Source organism: Leptopilina boulardi, unplaced genomic scaffold (assembly GCF_019393585.1).
Source record: "Leptopilina boulardi isolate dan_hultmark-lab unplaced genomic scaffold, ZJU_Lbou_2.1 LbouV2_210, whole genome shotgun sequence".
In the NCBI taxonomy this organism is placed as follows: domain Eukaryota; kingdom Metazoa; phylum Arthropoda; class Insecta; order Hymenoptera; family Figitidae; genus Leptopilina; species Leptopilina boulardi.
The window spans coordinates 1036979-1063964 of NW_026137764.1; the positions used below are offsets into that span (position 1 = coordinate 1036979).

At 29.6% G+C, this 26986-nt stretch overlaps 1 protein-coding gene across 3 annotated transcripts in view; it reads right to left on the reverse strand.

Annotated features, from left to right (window-relative positions):
* LOC127278718 (acetylcholine receptor subunit alpha-like 1) overlaps positions 1–26986 on the reverse strand; it is a 256681-nt gene that overhangs the window by 214882 nt on the left and 14813 nt on the right. For 2 of the 3 annotated variants that reach the window (XR_007842537.1, XM_051300546.1), the window contains exon 1: positions 23498–25294. The exons of the other annotated variant lie outside the window; for it this stretch is intronic. The gene's annotated coding sequence lies outside the window, so the exon portion shown is untranslated. Of the gene's footprint in view, positions 1–23497; positions 25295–26986 lie in introns of those variants that run through there. 3 annotated transcript variants of the gene reach the window in all.

Consider the following 26986-nt stretch of genomic DNA (forward strand, 5'->3'; position numbering starts at 1 on the left):
ACTTTGTTATTCAAAATTTATATTCTAGAAAGAATTCACCCTTCCTTTTGCACTTTTCATAAAGTTCAATTTTATTCAGGCAACCTTCTTTTCTAATTTTAATGATAGTTTAAATTGAACGTAACATCCATATTAACAGATAGAAATCCATTTAGGGGAGACCGGGGCTGAAAGTGCCGATTTTGAGAAAACTAAAGAAAATACTAGTAAAATGACAACTTTTTATTTTACTTCATAGTCTATCTTTTGTGAAATTTAATGTAGTTTTTGAATCCAGTATTATTTTTTGATAATATTGAATAGTTTTTTTGTAAAAATTGATTTTCTGCAGCGAGGCGAAGCGACACATCGAGCTACGCCCTGGGGAGAGTTGTGCCGACGCCTGGGTCGGTTGTGCCGCTCAGATTTTGTAGTTGCTTAACTTGAAGCAAATGATTTTACGTGTAAGAAATAAAATAATTATTTCCAATATATGATTTAATATTATTTATTAATATATTTTTATAAACATTTAAAGGTTTTTGTGAACAATCTTAGGATTTCTAGATTTTAGTACCACTTTTAGTAGGTAAAAATTAACAATTTCTGACTTATATTCTATAATTACATAGTTAGTCAGTCACTTAAAATATAGTTTTCGTAATAAGTATTTTTATTATAAACATTCAAAAGATTTTTCCAACAATCGTAACACTTATAGATTTTTATAAATAAATAAACATTTCTGACTTAAATTTTACAATTACATAATTAATCAGTCTTTTAAAATATTTTTTCAAATAATTATTTGTATCGTTAATTAAGTGTAAAAACTCTACTTTCTGATTAATAAATAGTTTTTGAGACGTATATACTTATTCCGAATGCGATTTATTGAAATTACAATTGACACACATATAACTGACCCTTTTTTTTACACTTCACACATTTTCAATGTGCCCAGTTTTTGCAAACTATGCATTGAATCAACTTTTCTCTTGATTTCGGGTTGGAATAACTATTCGAACAAACGAGGCAATAGTATAGATTATGGTTATGTAGCGATTGACAGCGGTACAACCAGCCCCAAGCGAAAGGCACAATTAACCTCGTTGCGTCAAAACTCACTTTTTATCATATATTAAAAAAGTAGATAAATAAAATGTTAAGATCAATACACCATTGAATCCCTCGATAAATTTGGATCATTTTAAAAAAAAATACGTATCGATATCTTTAAAAATGCAAAAAATAGACCAAAAAGTGTAAACATGAAAACTTGTACGTAAGTGACGCCAAAGCACCAAATTACTAACAGCTAATTATTCTATAAAGCAAACAAAATCAAAATAGTTGCCAAAGATGCGCATAAGTAAAACAATACTTCTCTCACTTCCACTTTTCAAAAAAAAAATTTTCTTTTTGAGATATTCCTATCGGCACAACTTACCCCCGGCACTTTCAGCCCCGGTCTCCCCTACTATAAACAGTAAAAAAAAGTCTTATTTTAAAATGAGTCTTAAATTCAGCACTACTAATCACAGAAAAAATCTAGTCTCATTTTTGTTGCATATCAAAATGAGCCAATGCTAAACTACATAGACAGTGGCGCCACCAACCTGGTTCATTTTTGTTGCACATCAAAATGAGCCGCCTACACGGTTCATTCTGAGTTCAGTTTTTTTCTGTGATGAGAATGTTAAATCAATTATATTACTGTGATAGTTTTAATTATTTTTAGCTACAAAATTATCAAAAAGGAATTAAACCAAAAAAAAAAAAGATATCCTTTTAAAAAAAATGATGCAAAATTCATATTTATATACGAAAGGATAAATAACAGAGAGAATGAAAACGAAAATTATGAAATTTGCAAGTTGAAATGAATTTTAATTTAGGGAAATAACCGTACAAGACTCGCTTTAATTTTCGTAATCAAGAGATTAAATGCTTTTCCCAAGAAAAGCTTCGTGGGATTTGTGGTATATATGGCTTTCAGAGGTCGAGGATAGACAAGAATCTTCAGCTTTTCCAGCCTTTGTAAAGTTAGCTGGAAAGCTTGGCGACGTAACCAAGACAAAAGAATGATAGAAAAGAACCAGCGCCTCCGAGTATTATTTTCAGGATGATGAGGGTAGATTCGGTATGAGGTGGGGGTCACGTCACAGGGTGGTAGTTGCGTTTCACCGGTGAAACAAGAAAGAATGGGGGCAGAAAAGGAGTGGAAAAAGACGTATAATAAGTACTAGCTCCGATGTCTCTTATATACAACTTCCAATTTTTTTTTTTTTTTTTGGCAATTTTTTTTCTTCAAAGAACAAATATTTTGTGTACACAAAAAATTAACAAAACATAGAAACAAAAGTAAATAAAAAAAAAAATAAAAATTTGTACACATAACAAAAATGACTGAATATAATAATATTGAAGGAATAAATTTCGTTTAATTGAATTAATACAAAATGATGGCATTAAAACTAAGTCTATCGATTGTTTTTCAAGTTGGATAAGAGTAAGTGGTATGAGCTTGTCACCAGATATCTTGAATCTCTAACGACGCGAAGGAAACATCAAGTTTGAGAAGAACTTTTCTATTGTAAAACTTGCACTTGATGAAGCCAATTTCCTTAGTTGAGAAACAGTTCTGAACGTAATATCCTGAATGAACGAGACCTGCTTCGTGACACTGTTGAATACAACCAAGACTGCAGAAATAAGCGAGTTCCCTTGCTGAAAATGTGTTTTCGCGTTTTGCAGAGCTTGAAATTTTATCCGTAAAATAAATTCTGCACGAGGTGCAATCGTCTATTTCGCTGCGCGAGTGATTTTCACTCGGCTGCAAAGTTAGAAAGCGTTTTTTCGAAAACGATATGAACAACTGGGTTAATCTGAAACGTCAACTGAGATTCAAACCAACCAACCTACATTTATATATATATATATATACTATAAACGAAGACGAGAGATTCCAAGAACCCAATTGCATCCGGGAAGAAACAGCATCACTCAATTTACAGAAAAAAAAAATTCTCAAAGCTAATCTTTATCAAAACAAAAACTAATTTAATATTGACGACAAAAATTTTTAAAAATTACCAAACAAAATTTTAGCTCAATCTATCAAGTATTTTGCGAGAAAAACTACAAATTACAATAATCACATGACCTTAATTTAAAATAAATTTTCAAAATTAAGAATACAAAAAACTAATAGGTTTGTATAAGAACTTTTATAAAAAGAATTTGCACATGGTTTTATAAATTTCCATAATTAGAAATGCAAAAGATAAAAGGATATGTATATGTAAGAATGTATAAAATAATCATTTTTATACGGAGAAAACTTTGCTGGACTTGCCAACAGTTAACACATTTTTACAGGCTCTTAAACAAAATTCTTCAACATTTTTCATATATAATGCTTGGATTTTGAAGAGGATTTTGCGGATAACTGCTCTCAGCACAAGGTTTCTGGAGCACTGAAAATAATTTCGACTTTATCTACAAATTCTTCTTCAAGACCAAACATTATATTTATCATCAGAAAACTACATGCGCAAATCTCGGTCTTTATTAAATGGAAGACTCAGACATTATTATTTGAAAACATTTAAAAATTGAATTTAAACAATATTGTAGTAGATATTCCTCGCTTAACATATATATATGATTGCATTATTAATAAAATATAAATGAAAATAGAGTATTTCTTTTGCATCAAGCGAATAAAATTTAAAGCGCTTTTAGTTCGCCAAAAGCCTTGTCTCTCCTCTCTGGGGTATTTTCACTACGAGCTCGTTCGTCATACTTCACCACAATCCCACCCTCTTTGGCATGCTCAAACTACCCCTGGGCTACGCATAGTTTTACAAATATTCCATTCTTGTCGCCATACCTTTAATATTCCACAGCGCGACTCGTTGTGAATTAAAAAGACTGAGGACAAGGGTTAAGTAACAAAAGACTATAGGGGGAGGGGGTTTATAATTTCGCCAAGCAAACTTGATTCTTCAAAAGCCTATTAATTTTAAAAAAATTATAAACCTTAATGCGCCAGCGGGTTATTATCATTATTGATTACTTTCATAAAACGATATTCAATTATAATGAACGTGCAAACTACGTTGTCTCAGTGTATATAATTAAAAACTAAATAAAGCGGAAACATTAAACAAAGGAGAATAAAATAATTATTATTAAAAAAAAAAAAAAAAAAGTTAAAAAGATAATTCTCTACACTGTATACACCTTCAAAGGAACAGTTAATTAAAATTATTATTAATCAACTAACTAAACGACAAATTTCTCCACAGAAAGGATAACTTAAAACAATAGAATAATATTATTTTATACGACATTCTCTTAAAAACATACGAGGATAGTGACACATTGATGTCTACAATCTCTCAAGAGGAAGTGCCAACTCTCGAGTTTCTCGCAAAACTTCCATAGAGAGTATGACATAATTAAAAAGTTGTTCCTTTATGAGAGAATGTGCACCCGAAAGAGAAATACGAAAAGGGACTGACGTCTAAATCAAGTTAAAAAGTGGTTGGAATATTATTATGTACGCAAAATCTCATGGGGACGAAAAATCTCTGAGCATTGAATTTATCACTGAACGCGAATGAAGAGTCTGCGCCGCGCGCTCACCTCAAGAGAATAAATAACAAACTTTTCTTACCAGAGAAAAGTGTAGCATTTATTAGCACATAAATATTTCCTATTTCTCTTTTTTATTCTTTCTATTATTTCTTTTACTTTCTACATATTTATCAATTTATTTATATTTATACAATTTGATAAACCGCATCCATTAGAAAAAAAAAATTATTTTCAACATATACTGAATATATTCCATATTGGAAAATCTAATTAAGCTACTGCACACGAAATATCCGAATTTCGAGGATTACAATGCAAACCTTTTTCCATTAATCGTGAACCCGAAATCACAAAGATATTTCAAATTGTCGAGCTCTCGAAATTTTCATGCGCCTCTCTCGGATTTTCAACTACATATTCAATGCCAACAATAAATCTCATCATTTTTAACGGCATAACGAACTTGCCGAAATTTTCGAATGAAAAATGTAATTTTTCCCTTGTCATGTGGAAAGCAACGAATTATATTTCGCATACAGTTCAAATAAAAAATTATATATATACTTTCAGCTCTATAAAAAAGGACATATTTTAAAATAAAACATTTTTTCACTGAAAACTTTTTTATTTTATCTAAATTTCATTTATTTTATTGTAATTGAACAGAATCTGTAGAAGGAATTATTAATTAAAGCTTACCACGTTTGCAATATAACATTTGAGGTTATGTTACCGAAATAAATAGAATTTAAAAATGCGACAGATTGACTATTAACATTGAAACAAATGTCTAATATTCTTAAAAATTGCAGAAAAATCTTAACGTCGAGGAGAATCGAACGCACACCTAACTCGCATTACTAAATGCTTTAGTGACTACGACCAACGCAAACTCAGACAAAATTTCGTTATTTCATTATAATAATAGGGAGTCTTCATGAAAAAAATTTAATGTCTTTTTTTTATTTAAATCGTAAATATAAGTATTTTAAAATATATTAGCGTTAAAAGTTTTTAGTTTTTAAATTAAATTATGTATTAAAAATTAATTTGAAGTTGAAACACAGAAAATGAAAAGGCATTAAAATAATCTGCAACGCTTATTATTTTAATCCAATTTTGCTTATTTTAATCCATTTTGGTATTAAAATAAGCAAAATTGGATTAAAATAATAAGCGTTGCAGCTTATTTTAATGCTTTTTAATTTTCTGTGAAAATATTTGAAAATATCAATACCAGAAGAAAACAATTTTTATTGGTTACTCAATCATGACGTCACATATGTACATTGTCGCGCATTGTCGCAGCTTTAATAACATATTATTCTTAATTCTTAAAAGTTTTTAATTTCAATTTCTTAATTTTAAGGTTACACTGAAATCTCCTAAGAACGGTATTCTCGAGAGTGGACGAACCATTAACGCGGTGTGATAACCCAGGTGGAAAAGTTCCCAGTAGTGACTACCGATAGTAACTACCGGTACCGCTACCTCTGCAGTCACTACCAGTAGCGAATACCGGTAATTTTTTCAAGAATCGAAACCAAAATTTATTGTCATTCCCGGAAAAATTACCGGTAGCCACTACCGGGAACTTTTCCACCTGACCCCTGGGCGGGGTCAGAAGCAGAAACCAGGAGCGTCTGCTTTGAGGGTACCGTTACTCTGCAAGCAGTTTTATTGGCTTATTAATTACTAAATTTTGAAAAAAATATTAATTATAAAATGACAACTCACAGTATTTTATTATAAAAACAAAATTTATTAATATTTATAATAATATGTAAAATGTATTCTGCTAAAAACACTAGTAATTCATTGTACGGCCCTGAGTACGGCCGATGTGACGTCACGATACCGTCGGCAGTATTTGGGTCTTTCCGGACCGTCTTCGGTACTTTAAAATTATTTAAAACGTCTTTATTTAATTTAACGCTTATTTTTCACTAAAAAATTATAAGAAAAAAAATTTGTTATATAACACCGTCCGACAAAATTCAACTTTTTTTTCACACATGAAAAATCAATGATTTTCAGAATCTAGGACCAAAAAAAAGATACCCGTGTCTGGCCGTTTTGCTATATCAGGTCATTTACAATATAATATGGCGGTCGAAATTTATAAAAATTCACCAATTCATTTGAAAGTTGTTACTTAGGGGTTTTTGGGGTCGCTGATTACGAATATGATGTCAGATTTTGAAAATTCAAAATGGCGGATCTAATATGGCGGTCGAAATTTATAAATATTAATAATTATTAATTATTAATAATTTTCCGTTTATTCTACATCTGTAACTTTTCCATTTTAAAAATGTTAAAATCCATAATTTAAATATAATATGAAAATGCGAATATAATTGCACTTGCTGACGTAAGTGTATTAGCGCCTGAAAATTAGTCCGTCTACATTTACAGCATTTTATTAACATTAAATTCATTAAATCAAGTAATTTCATTGGGGCAAATTAATTTAAATGCAAATTCCCACAATCAAAACCGACGTACGTGCACGGGGTTAATTTTAATTCGTTCCGAGCATCATTAAATGTTCACGATTCTGGACATTTTACATATACATTATGGTTATAAATTTTGTATATATCAGCGGTAAACAGACGTGAAAATTTAGTTAACAAGAGAATTCGATAACCGACGTACTGGAACTGATCGATCCAATCGTGACATGGGACACTTTTTAAAAATTTAAGTAGAGCATGAAAAAAACAGGTTTTGACAAGTTGCGAGCTCTGTATAAAAGAAAAAAAAAACTATATAAATGACAAGTAAAAATATATATCTATTTTGTCATTCGTTTAAAAAGACATAAATATATAGCGATGATCAAATTAAATGAAAACTGACACGTCACTCATTTTCTGAACAGAATACGCGACGTGTAAAAATATACGCATTTGACTATACATATACCATGATATTATATAAAAGCGAGAAAAGAATTCTAAAACACAAATACATCGGATTCGTTTCACTATATACCAAACAATGACGTTCTAGTGAACGAAGGTTTAAAGACACATCCCATAGAGAATTTCGTTAACGAGCAAAAGAGATTTTTTTGTCATAACAACGCACATCGTTAAAATAAATTTCAAAAATGTTCTTGTCTAGTATATATATTTTTTTTTACAAAACCTGCATTTCAATCAATAATACACACAAAAAAACAGGTGTTAAATTTGTTGCGTGTATTTTATAGATAGTGTTATTTTAACTACAGATGGTATTGTTTTAATACAAGTATTTACACCGTTTGGTGTTAAAATAATATGAATGGGTGTTCATTTAACACTAGATGATGTTATTTTAACACCAAATTACACTGCATGATTAAAATTTGTTGCATGTTATTTTAACACTACATTTTGTACAAAAAAATTATAAAAACAATGAATACTCTCTAAATCTGAATAAATGCCCCAGGTAGAAAAATTAACATTACTACACGGAGAAAAAAGATTTCTTTTATAAAGTAACTTTTACTACTTTCAGAGTAAAACTGGACCAACTCGAAGTTTCTGCGCATCTCTGGCAATTTTTACTCCAAAAATAGTAAAATTTACTCTAGAAATAGTAAAACTTACTACGGAAACAGTAAAATTTACTACAGAAATAAAAATTTTACTATTTTTGGAGTAAAAATTGCCAGAGATGCGCAGAAACTTCGAGTTGGTCCAGTTTTACTCTGAAAGTAGTAAAAATTACTTTTTCTTTTTCTCCGTGTAACGTTACTAATATTACTAACGTTACTGATGTTACTAACGTTAGTACATATAAAAAAATTAAGAAAATGTTTCTAAATTGTATTTTTGCAGAAACTTGTCGAAAATCGACCACCAGGAAGTATTTAATGTTCTTACCCGCACTTTTTATAATTTTCATTTCTATTATCACTTCCACTTTTTTATTTTCATTACCGTTTCCACTTTCACTTTTTCTAATTCTCATTCGCACTTCCATTCCCACTTGCACTCTTTCTAATTCTCATTTCCACTTTCACTTCCACTTTCACTTTTTTATTTTCATTACCACTTCCACTTTTTCTAATTTTTATTCCCACTTCCCTTTTTCTAATTTTCATTCCCACTTCTACTCCCATTTTTTCCACTTCTAATTTTCATTAGCTGTTGCCATTTCGACTAAAACTCTTTCTAATTTCCATTTACACAACCATTTTCACTTTTTTTAATTACCATGGATGGAAATTAGAAAAAAGTGAAAGTGATAATGAAAATTTAAAAAATTAGGAATGGAAGTGGGAGTGAAAATAAAAAAAAGTTGTAATGAAAATAAAAAACCTGGAAGTGGAAATAGGAATGAGAATAAAAATTAGAAAAAGTGGAAGTGGCAATGAATGTAAAAAAGTGGAAGTGGAAATGGGAATGAAAATTAGAAAAAGTGGTAGTGAAGTGGGAATGAGAATTAGAAAGAGTAGAAGTGAGAATAGAAGTGCGAATGAGAATTAGAAAAAGTATAAGTGGAAATGGGAATGAAAATTATAAAAAGTTTAAGTGGAAGTGAAAGTGGTAATGGGAAAGTAGTGGCAAAGTTTCTGTGAAAATATATTTTAGAAACTCTTAATTTTTTTATATGTACTAACATTAGTAACATTAGTAATGTCAGTAACATTAGTAACGTTAGTAACGTTAAATTATGCCACCATTTTCTTGAAAGTATCAATTCAACACTGAAGCCGAATTGGATCAAATTAATCCCAATATTTGGATCAAATTGTGTTTTGATCCAAATATTAGGATCAGTTCGTTGCAATTTGATAGTTTCAAATTAACAGTGTGAAATTCAACTTATTCTGATTTAGGAGAGTATCAAAATTATTTCTTCTATTTAAAAAATTATCTTAAATAAAAAACAAAAATTTATTTCCTTTTCAAAGTAAAGATAATATTTAAAATCATTTCTCTTCATAAATTTTCTTGTGAAGAGGGATTTTTTTTTATCAATTTTCACAGCATCAGACTTGCAATCTATTTAAAATTCTGTAGACGCTTAACGTATGAGGTTAAAAAATTGACTTCATCAGCAAACTTATACCCAGTACAAGGACTATGGAAGAGCAATACATCTTCCCAAATCTTAAGAAGAAATGACTGTCATTATACTTTAGGCATTGGTGAATTACTCGACTTTATGGGTATACATAGAAAGACCTTGGAAACTGTTAAAAGGACTTTTTTGCAGCGCTAAACTGTAAAGTTGTATTTTTCGTATACGTAGATGTGCGTAAAATAAATTTCAGTATACATAAAAAGTTGGCTACAGAGAGAAAAAAAAAGAAATAGAGCGATTCATTTTTCTAAGAAAGAACATTTTTCGTCAACATTGTGTAAAAAAACGTGGTTTACTTCACAACAATAACGAAATTAAATTTGAGACATTCAACAACGATGAGTAAAGAGATGAAAATGCAGTCACTGCGTATAGCGTTTCACTGACCGGACAGCTTTGTGATCAGAAACACAAACGGGTCAACGCGCAGATAAACTCGGCAATTATTCACGAGGAATTATATTCCTAGGCTTAAACGATAATAATTTGAGAAATTATTTTAAAGATCATATAGTCACATTCATAATGAATTATTATATAAAATCTCTTATAACAAATGACATAGGAGGAATTATAAGTTAATATCAACAAAAAAAATTTCATTTTTTGAATGAGAAAAAAAACAGATTTGTGCAATCAGTTAATGTATATAGGTATCTCGTAAAATTTGTATTCAATATTTATAACAATTTTAGTCAATTAAATTGTACATACACAGAAAAAAGTGTTATTTTAGCACCAAATGTACACTGAAAAAAAATACCAATATTTATATACCAATATTTTCTTGATCCAAGAAATTTTTATTAGTTTGAAGTAAATTTTCTTGGATCAAGAAAATATTGGTATAAAATACGGTCAAGTACATTTTAACCTTGCAGATTAATCTTCACACCATATATTTGGTGTTAAAATAATCTCAAATCTAGTGTTATTTTAACACTAAACGGTGTAAATATTAATTGTATTGAAAATATAATAGGTATCATCTTTTAAGGGGTAAAAAAATTTTTAAAAAATAGTTTTTGTAGACCATATATTCAAAATTTTAATACAATTCTAATATTCTCTCAAATCGAAAGATGATTTTTTTAACACCGCACTAATTTTTAATAATAAATTAACAAAACGTTAACTTATATTTTGTTTTTAATTTTAAAAAAATTCGATAAACACTAAAATTTCATAAACATTTTAATTTTGTTTGAATATTTTATTCATTTAAAAATGAGAAAACGTTTTGAGTAAAAAAATCAATATCTAGCCAGACACGTAATTCAATATTGAAACTTTTATATGCACAGAAGATAAATATTATTTTAAATTTATATTCAGTTTATTTAAATTTATTTTTTCTAGTTCTGATGTACGAAGGTAGAAATAAAAATCTTATTCATACATCAGAAGAAACATATATATATATATATATTTTTTTTTTTTTTCTATCTTATTACTACTTATTCTTATTTTTAAACAAGAAGTTTGTTTTTTAAATTTATAATAACAAGTTCATCTGCTTAAAAAAATTAAATATGATTCAAAGAACATTTTCTTAATAATTTATGTTTAACTCCCATAGATTTCAAATTCCCTTTTATCTTGCGCATGAAACTTCTTGCAAAAAGTCGTCTCTACCGTACGACATGATTACATGATTTTTACGCCCTCTACTAAAATATTAATTGGATACTACTAAAAAAAACATAGATGAAGTAGAAAACTTTCCTCTCGGAAACCTTCTCTATACCACTTTGTCTATTTACTTCAAATATATACAGCTAATTATGATGCCAGTGCTATACGAGAAACTCACATTTTTATTTTATACCAATTAGAGTAAATTATTAATTAAAACACACAGCATTGAAAACATGACATTCTGAAAACCATATTTTCTCTCCATTTTAATAATTCATATATATTAATCGTAAAATGAGGATTTTTCTAAACATCAAAATAAATATCCCCCCCTTCTACACAAAAAGAGAATCCCTAGAGTCTATTATTTCTCCTCTCCCTTCCAACCTTTCAAATAAAGGCACAATCTAATTTTATTCTTTGATCGTCCCACTCATATATATATATATATATATATATATATATATATGTGTGTATGTATCTATCGATTTCTTCTTAATATTTGTAAACGTTTTTCTGATAAGCGAAAAAACCTTTTAAAGAAAAATTCTTTCATGTATGTATATAATAAAAAGAAAAATCTTGATGACGAAAAGAGAGAGAGAAATTCTTAAAAAAATTATAGCATCTGAATAAAAATAAAACTCCTGAATTAAATTCCAAAAACTAATAATCAATAAAAAAAAAAAAAAAAAAGAAAATGTAAACAAAAACTTTTTATTCTTTTACCTATATGAGATTCTTTCTTCGCGTTTAATTCGTGTATAAGCACAGCTATTATCTGATTATTCTCTACAAATCCCTGATACTTTAAAAGCATTTTATACATTTATAAAGTTCTTTAACTTTTTCTCTAACAGTGAAATGGGTAAACATACGATGCCGGATTCATTACGTGTTATTTAATTCTTTTTCCGTAGCTTGTATTTCCGTTTTCTTTCTTTTATCAGTTTCCACATAAATCTACGCCCCAGGAAGTTCAAACTCTCGTTTTATGTATAGGTGATGCTAAATCTTCTCCCACCCACCCCATTTCGATTACAACATTTTACAACATTAAGCAACATTATTAATGCGCTTTTCCTTTGCCATTTATATTTTAGTATTTACTGATTATAGTCCTTATATATTATTTATATCTTGCAGTTTATATTTATTTATACTCTTATTTTCTTTATTGTTTCCGGTTGGTAGAATTTATTATTTACAACTGTATTTACTATTCAAATCTCGAAATATTTTTATTATTAACATTTTATTAATCATTAATAGTTTTTGAAAATTCTTGTAAACAATATTTACCAACAAAAAAAAATTAAGGTCATGTAATTATTGTATTTTTACATGTAAATATTTTCCGCAGGTTTTCTTGCAAAATACTTGATAGATTTTGTGAGCTAAAATTTTGTGAAGGACTCAAAAATAGTATAAGGATTTGTTGTCATATATATGTTAGAGTAAATTAATATTTTTTTAAAAAATCGATTCTTATTCTCTAAATTTAAATGAGTGAGAATTCATACAATAATTCAAATTACATAATAAAAAAAATTTACTAATTTGTATTAAAATTTAGTAATATTTTTTTACTTATTAAAACATTGATTATGTATAACTAAAGCAACGAATTTTGTAACTATTTTGGTGAATGTTTTGGTTTAAATAAATATTATTTATTTACATTTTATTCGGAGGGAATTTAAAACATAAAAGAATTATAAAATTTAACAATAAACACTAAAAAAAAGACGAAACAATTTAATTGTTATATGTAAACCAGGAATTATTTCAATTAAAATAAATGTAGTAAAATACATAAAAGCGAATTATTGTTTTGTAGAACAATCCAGATTCTCATAAAGTTTAACGATTCGTTAAAACTCTAAGAAACATTTCTAGAAATCTAGATATATTTTCATCTCTTCACTCGTTTACTACGCACCGCCTTTAAGAAACGTATATATATATATATATATATATATATATATATATATATATATATATATATATATATATATATATATATTAATTCAGATAAAGTTCATTTTTATATTATATTGTATAAAAATTTACATATATCTAAAACAAAATGAGTTAAATTTATATATATATCTACCTATATTACAAAAAGATATCGCCGCCAACGCCGCCGCCGCTGTTCCAAGACTCTGAATATAGCCGCAAGTCAAGAGAAGGGGGGGGGGAGAAGAGAAGGGAGAGGGGGGGGACTTGCGGCTATATTCAGAGTCTTGAAACGATCTTAACCATTAAATTTAGGGTGGGGGGAGGGGAAAAGGAGGGGAAGAGAGGAGGGGGGATGGGGGTTGGCGCGCGAAGCCGCTGTTCCAAGACTCTGAATATAGCCGCAAGTCAAGAGAAGGGGGGGTAGAAGAGAAGGGAGAGGGGGGACTTGCGGCTATATTCAGAGTCTTGAAACGAACATAACCTTTAAATTTAGGGTAGTGGTGGGGAAAAGGAGGGGAAGAGAGGAGGGGGGATGGGGGTTGGCGCGCGAAGCGCGCAGGGGGCATAGCCCCCTAGTATATATATATATATATATGGCATTTATTTTATTTGACCTAAATAAAAGTTTATTTAACTTATATACTGAAAGGAGAATATAGTCATAAAATTAAGCTATATATATATATATATTCTAACTAGAAAAAGTTGATGCGGAATTTATATATTGAATTATACTATGTAAAATTATAATACCAATTTCATTTTTTATTTGTTCTAAACTGACATCTAAAAAAATACACAAATATAGCTTTGAATTTATTATATATATATTATATATAGTCAACTCAACAAAAGCATTTAACTTGAAGTGAATTGTACTTATATAGTATTGAAAGTGGCAATGACTTGCTATAAATTCTATAAAGAAGATGGACGTATTTACTACTATCGGAAAACCTTTGGATTCGAGATAGATTTACTGCATAAAATAGACGTCACTCTATCGCTCAATATCGTTTAAATACTCCATATACGAATCTCACAATGCTCCGATGTTTACATTTCACCATAGGGCCAGTTAAAATTTAACTTTCAAATGACTCGAATTCATTTTGATGCTCGATGCAACTGTCTTTACGCTAGTGAGAAATAAAACTGGATATTGCTATGCAAATTCCATAAGGAAAACAAATATTCAGAAAACAATTAAAATTTTTTTTTTTATTTACATCAAAGTGATATTTTCCCATTTCAATTTAAATATAAATCCACCACAAAAACTTATTTTTTTTTAAGAAATAGAACAGTTTATGTGAAATGACAAAAATTGTAAAAATCTAAATATTTTTTTTTGTTCATATAATAATTAAATTATTTTGTTCAAATAATTTATATTTTATGACTAATTCATCTGAAATCCAAAAACCAAATATTTTCTGTTAGTATGAGTATAGCTCGTGAATGAACAAAGGCTTCTTTTCTATTGATTGTAATCTTTTTTACATGATCTAAAAATTCAAAAAAATCTTAATTTTTGACAAAAAACGATGTCAAAAATTAAAATTTTAATTTTTTTTATTAAAGCAACATAAGATATCATGACTACCTAAAAGTACTTTTTTGATTCTCATGAACTTAATTTTCAATATTTCTTAATAAAAATTTTAGAAATAAATTCTTTTTTAGTGTACTTTAAGGTGTTTTTAAGTGATCGAATAAAATAATTTATTTATATTATATGATATTAGACCCTTAAACATATATAAAAAATAATAATTTGGAAAAAAAATCCAAAAAATTTAATAGTTTTTATTGTATATTGTAAGATAGCTACTGAATTTTTAAAGAGAAAAAGTAAGCAGGCACATCAGAAAACAATTGAAGTGCTAGTAACGATCACAACAAGCATAAAAGCAAGAATCGTATAACGATCTTTGGTGCGCCATCGACACGAAGAAACTATAAAGCGAGAATGCGAGATGACACATTAAAACCTCACAACTGAATTCAACTATCCGTACTTTGAACCCTATACAATCACAGAGAAAACCGTGACTTATTTTTCTTGTTCATCATTATGATTTCAGCATTGAATTAAATTAACAGCAAACTTCACATTAATCAAAATATACATCGTCAAAGTTCACAACGTTTATTATCAACGATTGAAAAAATATTTTTTCTTCTAAATTGTTGTAAACTTCACCGACGTTAATTTTATAAATTATCGTAAATCATCTTCTAAAAGTTTCTTTTGGTAATATATATTTATTAGTTCATGAAAAATAATTATTTTATTCAGATGCAATTATTCATTTTTTCCATTTTAATTTCGAACTCAAAATAAACGGTTCACTTTTTGTCGTCTCAAGCTTTTTATAATTTTCAGTGTCAACTATTATATGTGTAAGGAAAATGTTTACTGAATATTCACCCCTTTTAAGTTTAATTAAGCAGAATTTAATAATTTGTCGTAAAAGCAAAAACCACAATCGCAGATGAAAATAGAGAAAAGAGAAATTGAAGATAATTTAATTTAATATATGAAAGTAGATAATATGTGTGATTATAAAGATTATACTTGTTAAGCATATTTAACCTCCTTTATGTGTAATATTAATTTAATCCTTATTCAGAACTGTTCGATTAAAATAAATAGAAAAATGGATTTTTTTTGTTGTTTTTTTTTTTTTTTTAAATTATTAATTTAGTTAATGATGTTTTTCTTTCTGTTCACTTTTGTTTGTTTTTTCAACTTTTACACTGTTTTTCGTCAAATGACATAACCTGGTCAATGAACGATAAAATGCGTCTATGAGAAGAAATAATTTTTAAATGATATATCGCAGTTGCTATAGGAAGCACTTTAAGTGGCATGAACTATTTTCACTCCTTTTAGTTACCTGAAACTTTACTTTTGGCTCTTAGTTAAAGAATCTGTCTTCATAAATTTTTCACTTTCACATAATATAGCTATGAGAATCTTCACGACGCTTGTCTGACCAAACTTGTCTTACTTTACTAACAAAATGTTTGTAGTTCAATATTAAGTCTCTTTGGTACTTAATCTTCACGATGTTTGTTTGACCAAAATTGTTTTACTACACAAACGAACAAAACATATTTGCTCCAATATTTAGTCACTTTGTTAAAGTTTAATGCACGAATTGAATCAAGTAACTGCAATTAATTCAATGAAAGAAAAAAATAATACTAATAATAATAGTATATATAGTTCCTCGAAAACTTTTTCATAGTAGAAAAATTCAAGCATAATTAGACAAAATGTTTACACGGAGAAAAATGGAAAAATGAATAAAGTAACTTTTACTACTTTAATTAAATGTAAAATATAAACTGTCCGAAGTTTCTGCGCATTTTTGTCAATTTTGATTCCAGAAATAGTCAAATTTACTATTTCCGGAATAATTTTTACTATTTCAGGAGTAAATTTTACTATTTCTGGAGTAAAAATTGCCAGAAATGGGCAGAAACTTCGGACAGTTCCGGTTTTACTTTTAAAGTAGTAAAAGTTACTTTATTCATTTTTCCATTTTTCTCCGCGTAGTTGTTACCTATATGTGCCTAAAGTTTTGAATGTTAAAATGATCGAAAAATACATATATTTACTACTTTCTTCAAGTTCAAGTTTTAACATAAAATATTGCTTTTTGTATCCCAAAATAAATCGTTAGCCCCAAGTCGAATGTACGCAACTTTCAGAGACATTTTGGAAAGTACGCAACTTCCACAGCCGTTTTGGAAATCACGTAACTTTGTGGTGCAGAGCAGAATGTACGTAACTCTGAGAATCGTTTGGAACTCGCTTATGTTGGTTTTTTGTGTTTTTGCAAAATACAAATTATAATATTTCTGCTCGGAACATAACATAGGATGCTTGTAGATTAAATAATTGAGATTTTATTGAACATTGCCTTACACTTTTTATTGCTATGTTTCGAGCAGAAATATTGTAATTTGTATTTTGCAAAAACACAAAAAATCAACAAGAGCGAGTTCCAAACGTTTCTCAGAGTTACGTACATTCTGCTCTGCACCACAAAGTTACGTGATTTCCAAAACGGCTGTGGAAGTTACATACTTTTCAAAATGTCTCTGAAAGTTGCGTGCATTCGACTTGGGACTAACGAAATTAATAATTTATTAAATGTTTAACCATTTAAGGACCAAATTCTTTCTTAAAAGAATGCAAATTTTTATTTTTAAACAAATTTTTCTGAGAAACTAATTAAACTTTTTTGTGTAAAAAGCAGAGTTTAAAATTTTAAATTTACTAGATTAAATGAAAAACGTTTCAATATTCAGTTTTAAAAATCAATAAAGTTATGCATGAGTTAACAAAAAATGTTTATGTTGCTTGAAATCAACTTTGATCCTGAAAGGGTTAATGTACTTTATTCTTTTTCATTGCTGTGGGAATTTTTAAAAAATTTATAGACCAAAAAAATGAATTTGTTCATTTGAACATTCATAATTTTACGCACATGTTGTCATTACATTAGCAAATAATTTTAACGCTTTCAGGACCAGTCTTGCTTAATCAACATGAACATTTTTTTAACTCATGCATAACTTTATTGATTTTTAAAACTGAATATTGAAACGTTTTTCATTTAAAGTTTTAAACTAGAAAATTTTTAATTACAAAACCTGTTTTAGACAAGATCTCTATAAGTAAACAATATATAGAGTTAATTGGCAAAATTTTGTTCATATATATATAAATTTTAATAAACAGTAACAGCTCTTAGGTATATGAATTTATTGTTAAATTTTGCTGCATAGAAGCGACTGCATATTCGTCTCAGTAGAAAAATCAATATTTAGTCAAACAAGTCATTCCATTAATAGACAGAAAGAAAATTACGTAGATGAAATCACAAATACACGTTTATAATCAATGATTTGAAAAAATATATATTTTCCACTCGAAGAAAAATAATTTTTAATTTAATTTCTTTAAAATTTAATTAAAAATAATTTATAAATATATATAAGACAATATGAAAATATTCTTTATATTTTCAATCAATTTCTTTAGTCTTTGAAACTCAAACAGTTAAAGTTTTAATAAAACTTTAACTGTTTAAGTAGAAAAGTTATTGTATAGTCAGACATTTATTACACAGCTATACTTAAAAATAAATTTAATTTCAATTGAATTATTATGATTTTATTAACGTAAAATAATCTTATTCAATTTTTTTCTTCCTTAAAAAACAATGGAAATAGTTAAAAAAAAAATTTACTTGAAATCTCAAAGTTAGAAGCAAATTACACCTTAAAGTAGAAAAGTCAGTATTTGGTCAGACACATCAGAAACGGCAATTGAAACATTAATCCGATATAATCTACATACAATGGTGAAATTTTCGTTCTCTAAATAAAACCATTTTCGTGTATAAAGAAAGCAAAATGAATAAACATCAAGGAAATAAATGTCAGATTATCTTATTAAAATGTTAATAGAATTTTTAATGAATGAAATTAAAATAAAAATAGAAGGTAGGTTGGTCGCGGGTATATTCTTTCACTTTTTTTTGCGCGAGCTGTTTTATGCTATGTTACCGAAAAACTTAATCTGTGTCCATCAAGGTTCATGACGGAGAGTATCATTTGGAAGTTTCAACAGAGTTTCTACTAAATGCAAAATGCTAGTGGCGTGTACCGTGTATAACGGCAAGTGTGAGTGGAATGGCCACACGCTCGTGAAAGATATAGCTTCTATTACAGTTCATGTGTTGAATTTGAATAGACACTCAGCTACTCCAATTCACGATGCGAAATCTAATTTTCCAGCCTCTTAAGCTCTTCACACTTTTTTTCTAAGACCAAAACAAAATTTGCCCTATTTTTTTAATCTAAACTGCCCTTATATATAAGGAATCTCCACTTTAAAAAATACATTTATCAAATATAAACATTAATTGAGAATTGTATATATATATTCTTTGGAATGCACCTAAGAATGGAATATCTTTTACTGTTGCGGTTATCCTGGAATTAACTCTGGAAATTCTATTCATCGTATTCATGATATTCATTTCTGCATCGGTGTATATAACACATGACGCTCGGCGTTCGAGCGTTACGTAAATATAGAGCAAATTAGTTTTGCGGGAATTCGGTCAGACGCGGAGAAACTTTTGGTTCTATCGATCTTCTTGTTTTGTGTTCAACTTCGGTTTTATGCCAGAGAGGAAAGCCAATTATTATTTATTCGTCATTTAATAAAAATTTTTAAATTTATTTTTTCCGATTCTAACAAAACTTTTTATTACATCATTTAGATCCCAATATTGTTGGGAAAATATTTTTTTAACTAATGAATATACTTGAAATTTAATTTTCCGACTCGAATAGTTGGGAATAGTATAATACAATTATTTCTCAATATGAATAATATTAGTTCCCCTCAAATTGAAACAGTAGAAACTGTAATTTACAATTTGAGTGACAACAATGTAAACACGATAACAATATTATACTTTTAGTTATATACATAAGTTGATTCCGAGGAGAAGAATGACATATCTTGGAGAACTGCGTTTAAAATGAAAATGACGTTTATTCAAATTGAAACATTGTCTCAACGCTAAGACTGTCTTATAAGTTAACGAAATTTTAGTTACTTCCTGAAAATTAAAGCGCAGCATAAATTCCATAATACCGCTCACTAACCATGACAGTCATCCACTTTCAACTCTACTATATCTCTACTTACTTCGAAACATTAGCGTAATAGTATATCGCCAAACTTCGTTACATGAACTGTTGGTTATATAGTACCGAACATGTCGAAAGTGTCGCAAAGCAGCAGGAATTACCAGAGAAAATGCCACAAGTTCAAATAACTGGATAAAAGACAGAGTACTACAGGGAAGAAACTCTCATTTTCTGTTACCACATCGAGACATCGAAGAAAACTCATTACTTTTTACAATAGAACAAGAAAGAAACTAATTTCAAAAGTGTAAGAAAGTCACAAGTATAGAATTCAATTATCTTACAAACACACGAAAAGAAATTATTTATCAAGCTTCACAAAAAGTATATTTATTGAAATCACAAAAATAAACATTAAACAAATGTAACGAATACTTTGTAAACATATTATTTTATTACAAATGTAACATAAAATAAACAAATTTTTTATCAAAATTATTATAATTTCTAATAAAAGCACATATTATACGATAATCTGAAATATTTATCTTTTGAAACGAAAAATACTTCTATCTGTCGTACAGAATCAGTAACTGGTTTTTATCTTTGCTATCTAACTTATAGAAGAAATAGTCTCGACAGTAGCGACAAAAAGCATGCCTCTCTCTCTCTCTAGCACTTCGAAGAAAACATTACGTAGCTTTCCATCCGTAAAAAACGTTTCAGTGTTTTCGAGCTAGAAGCACCAAGTTTCTGGATGGTGGTTTTTTCAGGAAAATATGGGAATAGCAGCAATTTATTCTCAATTCGAAGTAAAAATAAAAAAAAGAAAGGAAAATGAGCACGCCCACAGTACAATTTCAAGGGATCTTTTCGTCTTTAAATATAAATGTAAAAATAAGTAAATTGATATAAATAAATAAGTAAAATTGTTACAAAAAAAATTAGACGAAATAAGAAAAAAATTATAATCAAAAATTATTTTTACCACATTAATAACAACTGTATCACTCAAAATATTCCAAATGCAAAAGACTTCGAGAAGTACGTGACTATTAAAATTACGTTGGCTTGTTGAAAACAAACAGAAATGTCTCCCAAGTCATAAAGTCATCACTAAAACCCGCCAAGCAGTGAAATTTAAAACATTGTTTACATATTTTTCATGCGTCTATACATTTTCCTTTTCCTTCGAGAGCGGAAATTTTCCAGTTATGTTATATGACAATTTCTCTCCAATTTCTAAAAAGCCGCACTTTAATAAAAAATGTTGATCATACCCCCACGAATATATAACAAAACTTTCACAATGAAATTGTTCTTTATATAATTTTGAAAAGAAAAACAATTAAAAAATAATTATCAAAAAGAGCCATACTGCGAGAATAAAAATTTGTTTTTAACGTGCCATAAAGCTTGTGCGCGAGAAAAGCAATCTTTTCAAGGACACTTTTATACACCGTGAAAATAGGGCATTAGCCTTATTACGAACTGCGACATAAAGGCAGCTTCAACACAAGGACCAAGTCATACGTGACAAGCCTTTAACTACAACACTATAACACCTGCAACTATATATATATATATATCGCACACAAACCAACAAAAATTCAGAACACATTTTTTTCTTTCCTAACAATTATCCTTCATCATCTTCACATTGAAATATAACAAAAAAAATCATTCTGGAAAATTTTCCTATACATCAACTAGTGGTAAAAAAAATACAACAACAAATAAAGTATCTTCATACATAACGAAAATATAGAATTAAAAGCAAATAAGAAAGCAATGAAATTTTAATTTGGGTGCAATTTTTAAAGGGTTAAATTTCATCGTTATCTTTTTGCACCTATAATATCTTATTGTAAAGAGCTTGCGCTTGTAAATTCCGTAAAATAAGTATAAGTAAATTATAAGTAATCATTGTAACTAATAATTTTTATTTAAATCAAATAAACTGTATTCAAATTAATAATTTCACTGATTAGAACAAATATCACTTAATTGACTTAAAAATAGTAATCACATAAATGTTACTTTCACAGTGTGTCAATTGTGTAATTTTCAATTCGAAAAATTGGTGGCAATAGGTTACAAACAAAATGAACTTTTTCAAAATCAACAAATAAAAACGAATATTTTCAAATGATTGAGTTAGTTAACTATAACGACTGAAAGTTATATTTTCACGTGTGAGTTTGACCTAACTGACCAATCATTTACAGCTTCAGGGTAACTCACATAAAACTATGGTGAAAAGCAACATGATCGACATCCTGATATTGATTACCTTGTTTTCATGCATGAACGCTTCTTTTCGTTAGAAAAGCTACAAATAACAATATATGAAATCTTTTTAATATTTTTTCAATATAAATATTCCTCAATAATTTCATTTTTAAACTAAAGCGAACCAAACTAAACCAAACTCGCTCCAACTATTCACCACAAATAGAAAATTGTTTCTCTATAGCCATAAGCTAAATTATTGATTCATAAATATATACATAAAACACAATAAATTGTAAACAATATTAAACGTTATAATATTAGCAACAATTTAATTAATATTGTATATTAATTGAAATTTATTTTGTGTGATAGAATCAATTATTAAATAAAGGAAATACATTATTTTATACTACATCAAAAGCTGAAACAAATATAACTTAATTCAAAATTATCTTATACGTTGAAAATTTTATATAATCAAACGTTTCGTGTTATTTTTAATCAAAAAATATATCAATTTTAAACAAATCAAGTACGAATTATCACATTTTTAGCCGATTATTATAAAATTTTTATTGCGTGTACAAAATTTAAAGTCAAATACATATCAACAATGATATTTTTGATCGCGCAAATATGATTACAAAATATTTGTCAATTTTTAATAACTTTTTCAAATGCATTCAATTTTTTTTTTTTTTGCCATAAGTTTCTTCACAATATTTATTTACGAAAATTTGCAAGTAAAATTTTTCAATTATTTAATTCAAATAAATAACGACACAAGTAGTTTTAGAAAAATTCTAAATATTTCTAAACTTTCGATTTATAATTTTATTATTAGTTTTATGTAAATGACATTAAAAATTTTATTTTTTCTTTCAAAATAAGATTATTATATTTTATTTTAAAAGAAAAAATATAGGTATTACTTTAACAGGCAAAAAAACTTTTATATTCAACTTGATTGTGAAATTAGAAATTTTAAATTAAATGCAGTGAAACTAGCACACATAATCCGGATGATTCATATATATTGTAAAATTAGAATCTAATCATAACTAAAAAGTTATGTTTTAATTTTCGAATGAAATAGATGGTGAATAATAAGTTGAGTTATCATATCCTAATTATTTGTTTCCTCGAGAGTTAAACACTCAGCTGCATGCGCAGATTTTAGGGGGGGAGAGAGAGAGGCGTTAACCGCTGGAGCAATGTCCTCTTCTCCGAGTCGATCGGGGTAAGTCAAGGTCTAAACAGCAGACGTATCAGAAAGTAGCGAATCAGATAAACGACTTACGTTGCGCTCTCGGCGGGTGGGCACATTGCCCGCGGGCGTCGATGAGAAATAAGGACGATGAACGAGCTACCGGACCCCGGGCGTCCTATGCGGTGAACACGACTTGGTGCACCGAGTCGATTTACTCAGAGCTATCCCCCTTCGACCTCTTTGGCAGTTGGCGTCGCACATCCCCACGTCGTAATTGTCGTCGACGTCGTAACTGCTGCACCACAGCGTCATACACACTACTGCATGGCCAGGCAACACCCCTTATTAATCCTCAACAACTGTCAATCCACCAGGGTGGCCTGCCACGAGTCACCAATTCGAAGTTCTAAACTTTATAAACACACTTTTATATCCTCTATCAAACTCTCGCTATACACCGACAGTGATATTCTTGTTCTCTGTTGCCGGCCGCAACATCAACCTGCTGCTATTCCACTTCAACAACTTCTCAGACTTTCGTTTCCTCGTTCTTCTTTGGCTCCTTATTTCAAAAAGTATCATCCTGAAAAGAATATCCTCCCCTATTTGTATCGAATCATTCACCGGGTCACAAAAGAAAAACGTAAACTCACAAATTAGTAAACACAACTCTATGCGTTCTGCAATACACCACACATGTAGAGCAAGACCGAGGTCATTGACTACTACCCTTTTAAACGGTAGCGCCCACCTTGCCGAAGACACACTACCGGAGTCTAGCACCGGTACGACGACATCACCACTGTAGACATACGTTTTTATTTCACTATTTCGAAACGCACACGCAACCCGGCATATTTCACGAGGAAGTCACCCCCTCTTATTTCAGGGTTCTGCTTTTCTCATATCAGAAGTGAAACATCACACATGGAAAATACATTTTAAAAAAGCACACGTTGTTAAAAATTGATGTAACACTTGCTTCCAACCGAAATTGGAGAAAAATTTTAATGATAAAAACAATTTAGCACAAGGTTCACAAGACCGGTCCCCAATCGTCAGTAGAAAAGGGATTCTCATGGGGGCACTCCCAGGACATCTCGCACACCGGTCCAAACGACGGACTAACCCTCCTTAGGTAGCGACGCTGCCCGTTTTGGGGGTGTTGTGCCGAGCCAAACCGTCGCGTCGTTTTCGCAGTTGGAGCCCCACCGCACACGAACCACCTTGCGCCCCGGGAGCCAATACCAACCCATGTGGAAGCCCCGACGCGAGACGTTGGCGATGACTTGCGAACTCGTCCGAAAGCAACCGAGTCGGTACTATCACCCCGGCCCACCCTTATACTCGCTAGACACCCGCAAACAACGCACCATGTGGCAGCACCGACAGGACACCGTTCCGCCGAAAGAAACCGAGAATTGCCGAGAGCCGCTCCTGCTAATACGAGACCATGTGGAAACCTCGAGGCGGCAACGTACGAGCCTTTCCGAGAATCAACGAGAGCCCTTCTCTCTTTTCATCTTCTCCTCTTGTCTCTTCCCCCTATTTCATCTCTCCATCCTTCTTCATCCCCCGGCACAATTGTTTCGCAGTCTCTCTCATTCCAACCCCCCTACTCCAACGAATCCCAGTCGATACTGACACTGCCGGTGCGAGGTGGAGTCGTCAGAGGGTGTTGAACAGAGCAAGAGAGAAAGAGAGGGAAACGAGATCTGACCGTACCAGACGAGATGAGATAAAACGAGACGGATAAGATGAAATGAGACAAGACGAGATAAAATGGTACAGCAGACGAAACGAGAAAACGCACCCAACGGTTTACGCTACGATGACCTCTTAATCTCTTAAAAAAAAGGGAGATATCCTACGTCTAAAGATTTTACGATCCAGCCTCCTTTTCCCTAGTACACCTCTCTTTCTCTCTCTCTGTTATCCTCACAACACTCTTCAAACCATGCAACAATCTTTGATCGAGACGCCTCTATAAATCCATTCGTCTCGATGTAAATCTTGACATCCTCTCTCAACGTTCAAATTTCTGTCGACCTTGTTTCACCACAGAGAAAACTTTTGCCTCGCGCGATGCCAGACTGTTTAACCAAGCGTGCATTTCATCATGAAAACGATTTTCCCGACACAACGAAGACGATTACTCGCTGAAATAGTGTAATCGCGAAAAGTAGACAGGTAAAAGACATTTGAAAACATGCCCTGCTTCATATATGGTGTAAAGTAATACCTTTTCTCGTCTCTTTCAACATCTTTATTAAACTAACAAACTTTTCCGGAAAATAACTTTAAACCGCGTATACATTATTCTTGAAATCTTAAAATTATATAATCAAATAAATAATTAAATCAATCTTAAGTTGAAAAAAAGTTGAGTTCTTTTAAAAACTGAATTAAAAAAATTCTAGTACTATATAAAAGTACTAGAAATTTACTAATAGAAAAGAATAAATTTTAACAATCGTTACACAAACTTTGGTAATACCAAAAATAAGAAGTAGCTAGCAATATTATTTGTATTAAGGAGTTTTTTAAATAATATAGTGAATATACTCAGTGTTGTATTGAACACGGAGAAAAATGAAATTTGAAAATTCTCACTTCAGTCCTAGTAATTGAGGAATGTGAATCCACGATGAATGAGAAAGAGTCCTAAAGTTTTGTATTTAGAAGTAGAAACTAGGAACGTAAACCAGTAGCGTTAGACTTAGTAACAAAAAATTATGAACGTAAACAAGTGGCGATTATATTGTTTCAAAAACTTTTGAACTGAATCCCAAACTGTTTTAGAATACTTGATCAAATTTCATCTTGCATTCGTATTCGTAGACTTTTAGGACTCGATACCAAATCCTAGATAATTTTTATAATAGAAAGACCTAATACAATTGTTTTAGTTTTAAATGTTCATTTCATTAATTCGTTCGAAACTAGTTGAAACTCATGTAGAAAAATTCCGGAAATTCTAATAAGTAATTTAATTTAAAACAAAAAAAAACATACTAGGGTCTTTTTATTATAAAAATTAGCTTTCTCTTATATTAACGAATAGTGATTTTCAATTTTTCAGAACGAAATCCTGCTTTATCATATATAAAAAAAAAATTATGTGTGTACCCACATCAAACAACTTCAGTTGAACACACATTCAAACAATTTGTCAAAACAACAAAATTCTGTTGGGTTATATGCTATGCGGTAATAAGATACTTTATGAAAAATCAATTTTGCTACACCCGACAAATTTTGAATAGAAAAATAGTATTAGAATTTTTAAAAAATTTGCTATTAGTCTCAACTTACACTGTAAAAGTCAAAATTGTTTAGTTATCCTTACTAAATGTTTAATTGGTCGGATTAAATTCTTTTTTTTCAATGAAAAAATTTTATATTTTTCTTTTTCAATGTTTCTCTAATTCTGGAAAAATGTAAACTTTTGAAATGAATTCTATATATAATATTATTTCTATAATAGTCGACTTAATGCAAAGTTCTTTAATCTTTCTATTCGAAACTGCAAGTAAATTTCCAGTACCTAAACCTTTGTCTATCTATTTGAAACATTCT